The sequence below is a fragment of the Trichomycterus rosablanca genome, chromosome 21 (assembly GCF_030014385.1).
Source record: "Trichomycterus rosablanca isolate fTriRos1 chromosome 21, fTriRos1.hap1, whole genome shotgun sequence".
In the NCBI taxonomy this organism is placed as follows: Eukaryota; Metazoa; Chordata; class Actinopteri; order Siluriformes; family Trichomycteridae; genus Trichomycterus; species Trichomycterus rosablanca.
In genome coordinates this window covers 18,873,340-18,879,339 of record NC_086008.1, presented here as the reverse complement: position 1 = coordinate 18,879,339, position 6,000 = coordinate 18,873,340, and positions in this window count along the sequence as shown.

Below are 6,000 nucleotides of genomic sequence, written 5' to 3'. Positions count from 1 at the left end.
GTCTGTCTTTCCCTCTGTGGAGGACAAATGAGAAACGTTATTGTTCTAGGGTACACAGGATATGAAAGAAAAAAAAACATGAAGAAATGAATACGAAAGCTAGCTAGATAAATAGACAGACAGACAGACAGACAGACAGATAGATAGATATACAAACAGACAGATAGATAGATAGATAGATAGATAGATAGATAGATAGATAGATAGATAGATAGATAGATAGATAGATAGATAGATAGGCAAGGCAAGTTTATTTGTATAGCACCTTTCATACACAGTGGCAATTCAAAGTGCTTTACATAAGGAAAAATTAAAAGCATTAAAACATTCCTGAGATCTAGAACCTCAGAAAGACTTCTTGCAAACATTTAGTTACAATTAAGACAACATGAAATTCAAACAAGAGAGATAAAAATTAAGAACATGAAAAATTAAAAGAAAATATTGTAAAATATACCCTACAATTTGGGAAATACGAAATTAAAACAAGAGAGATAAGCAATTAAAACATGAAAACTAAAAGAAAATATAGTAAAATATACACTACAATTTAGAATGGACACTACTCTATAAAAATAATTATTAAGAGCATGAAAAACTAAAAGAAATATGGTAAAATGAGGGTAATAGCAAAAATTTCGAGCTCAATCATAGGCACAAGAAAAAAGAAAAGTTTTTAACCTGGATTTAAACATTTCTACGTTTGCGGAACATCTAATATCTCCTGGCAGTCTGTTCCAGTTATATGCAGCCCAACAGCTAAATGCTGCTTCACCATGTTTAGTTTGGACTCTGAGCTCAACTAGCTGACCTGTGTCCATGGATCTAAGAGATCTACTAGGTTTATATTCTCTAAACATTTCTGAGATGTATTCTGGGCCGAACCCATTCAGTGATTTATAGACCAGTAGCAGCACTTTAAATTCTATTCTGTAACTAACCGGAAGCCAGTGTAGAGATTTTAGACCTGGAGTGATGTGCTCAGTTCTCTTCGTCTTAGTTAAAACTCTAGCAGCAGCGTTCTGAATGAGCTGTAACTGTTTAATGGTCTTTTTGGGAAGTCCAGTTAAGAGACCATTACAATAGTCCACCCTACTGGAGATAAAAGCATGGATCAGCTTCTCTAGGTCTTGTTGGCACACTAGACCCTTGATTTTGGCTATATTTCTAAGATGGTAGAAGGCTGTTTTGGTGATGGTTTAATATGGCTGGTGAATGTAAGATCTGAGTCTATTAGAACGCCAAGATTTCGGACTTGGTCTTTGGTTTTTAGAGCCCGGGAACTGAGGTGTTCACTGACACTGGTCCTCTTTTCTTTGCTGCCAAACACAACAATCTCTGTTTTGTCCTTATTTAACTTTAAAAAATTCTGGCTCATCCAGTTATTGATGTCCTCCAGACACTGACACAGTGAATCTATTGGGCTGTAATCATCTGGTGAGAGAGCCAGATATATCTGTGTGTCATCTGCATAACTATGGTAATCAATGTTGTTAGCCTGTAGCATTTGGCCTAATGGCAGCATATAAAGATTGAACAGAAGAGGTCCGAGAACTGATCCCTGGGGGATTCCACATGTCATAGCCACCCTGTCAGATTCACGGATGGATGGATGGATGGATGGATGGATGGATGGATGGATGGATGGATGGATGGATGGATGGATGGATGGATGGATGGATGGATGGATGGATGGATGGATAGATAGATAGATAGATAGATAGATAGATAGATAGATAGATAGATAGATAGATAGATAGATAGATAGATAGACACAGACAGACAGACAAACAGACAGACAGGTGGATAGATAGACAGACAGATAGATATACAGATATACAGACAGATAGACAGACAGACAGACAGACAGAGAGACATATAGATATACAGACAGACAGACAGACAGACAGACAGATATACAGACAGACAAATAGATAGATATACAGACAGACAGACAGACAGACTAATCGATAGATATATAGATATATAGATAGATAGATAGATAGATAGATAGATAGATAGATAGATGATAGATAGATAGATAGATAGATAGATAGATAGATAGACAGACAGACAGACAGACAGACAGACAGACAGAAACTGGAAACGATGGGATCACTGATCACTTCCAACATCGCATGTAATGCAATCGATTACACATACATCAGGGTATGTAGCGTATTTTTTTTGGTTCAGATTGCTTCATCCTAACAGAAGTTACAACAGAATATTCAGGGCCTTTTTCTAATGAACCTCCCTGTACATAAATTAAGAAATAAATCTGCACAAACATCAATAAAAATATATAATAAGTATATATCGATTATTTAAGACGATCATGATTAATCTTTACAATTCTACAAGCCTACGTTTCAATATTAACGTAGACCATCCAGCACTACTCATTATTGAGATGCTGAGATCTTGGTACCCGCCTTCATCAATTCTGCATCCGGACTCTTGGAGACCTGCACACCACAGTAACGGCCTACAGATAATCGGTCCGGGGAAAAAGTTAAAAGCCTAGATGCTGGCATAAACACACACACACACACTGCAGGTAAGAAGCAGTAACCAGGCAACCAGGTCCTTTTATAAACAATAGAGTCCTTATTTTAGCTTCGTATTGGTGGCGCAGAAGCGCTGCTCACCGCTGTTTGTGGCACCGAGGTCAGCGCTGCTATTCAGGCTATAATTACCAACCATTTTCATTTCTAGACACGTCAAGCTGTACCGTTTCTCCTTTTTACCAGACTTTCACTCCTACACTGAGTACAGCGACTCGAGCGCTTTTATAATTGGTCGAATTGAGAATGACATTCGACCCCCTTGGTGGCGTTCGTCTGGGCAGACGGAGACGAAAACAACCAGTCTGAAAGTCCTCGGTAGTGATTCAAACCTCATTCTGCCTGGCAGGACGTGAACCAATCGGATGGCTAAAATCTGCACTAGGTAGGTTGGTAGCACTACTGCGTAACAGCTTCATGGAACTGGGTTCTAAGACTGAAGCAAGCCAGTCACCATGGTAACAGACTAACAGACCTTTCTGTCTGTCTGAAAACCTAGTGATCTCTCTATATAGACACATTTTACGTCATCCTTTGTACACTCCCGAGAAGAAACCACGTCTATATTCTTAGATGCCTTAAAATGCTGCCTACTGAAGTGACCTCTCACCTATCCAAATCATTGAGTTCAGGTGTTTCAATCACTTCCATGACACACAGGTGTATAAAACCGAACACCCAGGCATGCAGACTGCTTCTACAAACATTAGTGAAAGAATGGGTCGCTCTCAGGAGCTCGGTGAATTCCAGCGTGGTACCGTGATAGGATGCCACCTGTGCAACAAGTCCAGTCGTGAAATTTCCTCGATACTAAATATTCCACAGTCGACTGTCAGTGGTATTATAACAAAGTGGAAGCGATTGGCCACGTAAAATGACAGAGCTGGGTCAGCGGATGATGAAGCGCATAGTGCGCAGAGGTTGCCGACTTTCTACAGACCTCCAAACTTCATGTGGGCTTCAGATTAGCTCGAGAACAGAGCGTAGAGAGCTTCATGGAATGGGTCTCCATGGCCGAGCAGCTGCATCCAAGCCTCACATCACCAAGCGTGATGCAAAGCGTCGGACGCAGTTGTGTAAAGCACGCCACCACCAGACTCTAGAGCGGTGGGGACGTGTTCTCTGGAGTGACGGATCACGCTTCTCAGTCTGGCAATCCGATGGACGGGTCTTGGTTTGGCGCTTGCCAGGAGAACGGTACTTGTCTGACTGCATTGTGCCGAGTGTAAAGTTTGGTGGAGGGGGGGATCATGGTGTGGGGATGTTCTTCAGGAGTTGGGCTCGGCCCCTTAGTTCCAGTGAAAGGAACTCTCATGCTCCCAACTTTGTGGGAACAGTTTTTGGGGATGGCCCCTTCCTGTTCCAACATGACTGCGCACCAGTGCACAAAGCGAGGTCCATAAAGACGTGGATGAGCCAGTTTGATGTGGAGGAACTTGACCTCAACCCGATAGAACACCTTTGGGATGAATTAGAGCGGAGACTGCAAGCCAGGCGTTCTCCTAAACCTTGTGGAAAGCCTTCCCAGAAGAGTCGAAGCTGTTATAGCTGCGAAGGGTGGGCCCACATCATATTAAACCCTATGGATTAACAATGGGACGTCACTCAGGTTCATATGCTGGGAAACACAGTTAGAAGCCTAGGGTGTGTTTGTGTGTGGTATTAAGTACTCTAATTTGGTTTTGGCTTGGAATGGTGTGTGTTTATGCAGCTGATAGGGAGTCGGTTTTTAGGCATTAACAGTCCCAGCTGCTCGCCTTATTTTTCCCTTATTAGCGCCAAAAATGGCTCTGTTTATTTTTACACAAAGAGCTCGAAATGTCACGCACTAGTATCAAAAGTGTTACACGCTCATACAAAAACACGGCTGCCCACCCAAGTGAAGACAACTGCAGTGGATATGGACAAAAGTATTGGGACACCTGAACCTAAGTTTGGGATTTACCTATAATAAGATGACAGAGGAACCATTGTTATCAAAAACCTCTAATAAGCAATTTCGATAAGTGCAATCAAGCTTCTGATGCCTCTCTTGTTGAGTCTTCACCTCATTGAGGTTCATTGAGGTTTGACGTCTTTGGTGCTACAACCGCTCTCTTAAAATCCCAACCAAGTTTTCTATAGGATTTAAATCTGGACACTGAGAAGGACACTCCACTTTACCCCAACACCAAGCGTTGGTTGACTTGGAAGTTTCCTTGGGATCAATGTCTTGCTCAAAAGTCCAATTTCACCCAAAAGGCATCAAAATGCTCTGTTGTTTGGGTGAATCCATGATGCTGGTCAGACGGTCAAGATTGCCAGTGCCTGCAGCAGAAAAACATCCCCACATCATCACTGACCCTCCTCTGAGGTTGTTCTTTCTATAGAACTGTCTCCTAGAACTTCCAGAACAGACTCTCCCTCTACAGGACTAAGGTAATTAGGTAGTTATTGAGTTCCCAAGGGTTGACCGTAGGGATAGTATTCTTCTGGACAAACCGCTGATCTAGATGGCCAGACAGTTCTCTCTAAAGAACTATAGAAGTCTCCCAGTACTCCCAGAACAGTCTCGCCCTCTGCAGGACTATCCAAATTCCCTCTGGTTCCTGTGCTTCTTGGTCAAGAGTGGCATACAACCTGGGGTCGAGCCATAAAGTCCTTGGTTCTTAAGTGATCTTCTTACAGTTATCACTATCACATTTGTCCCATCCTTCATCAGGTCCATACTATAAGTCTTTTGGAGCAACAAGTTGTGAGCAGCTTCTTAGTTTCCACTACGGTTGCACACCTTGAACACTTGAGTCTCTGGGTGGTGTTTGTGTACCACATCATAGCTGAAGGTAATTTAATGGTAGTTATTGAGTTTCCAAGGGTTGACCATAGGGATAGTATTCTTCTGGACAAACCGCTGATCCAGATGGCCAGACAGTTCTCTCTATAGAACTGTCTCCCAGTACTCCCAGAACAGAGTCTCCCTCTGCAGGACTATCCAAAGTCCTTCTGGTGAACTCCAGTCACTGCTTCCTGTGCTTCTTGGTCAAGAGTGGAATACGTCCTGAAATCCAGCCATGAAGTCCTTGGTTCTTAAGTGATCTTCTAATGGTTGCCACTATCACATTTGTCCCATCCTTCATCAGGTCCATACTGTAAGTCTTTTGGAGCAACAAGTTGTGAGCAGCTTCTTAGTTTCCACTACGGTTGCACACCTTGAACACTTGAGTCTCTGGGTGGTGTTTGTGTACCACATCATAGCTGAAGCTAATTAATGTTATTGAGTTCCCAATAGTTTAATCATGTTGTTATCCAACTTTAGATCATCCTTGTGGATTTGTGCAGGAGGCCAGTCTTGCGAAGGAGAGTCACACACTGATCTCTACGTTCCTCCATTTCTCTACAGGCGCCTTGGGCTACTAACCAAGATCCTTACACAGCATCAAAGACCCTAACTCAT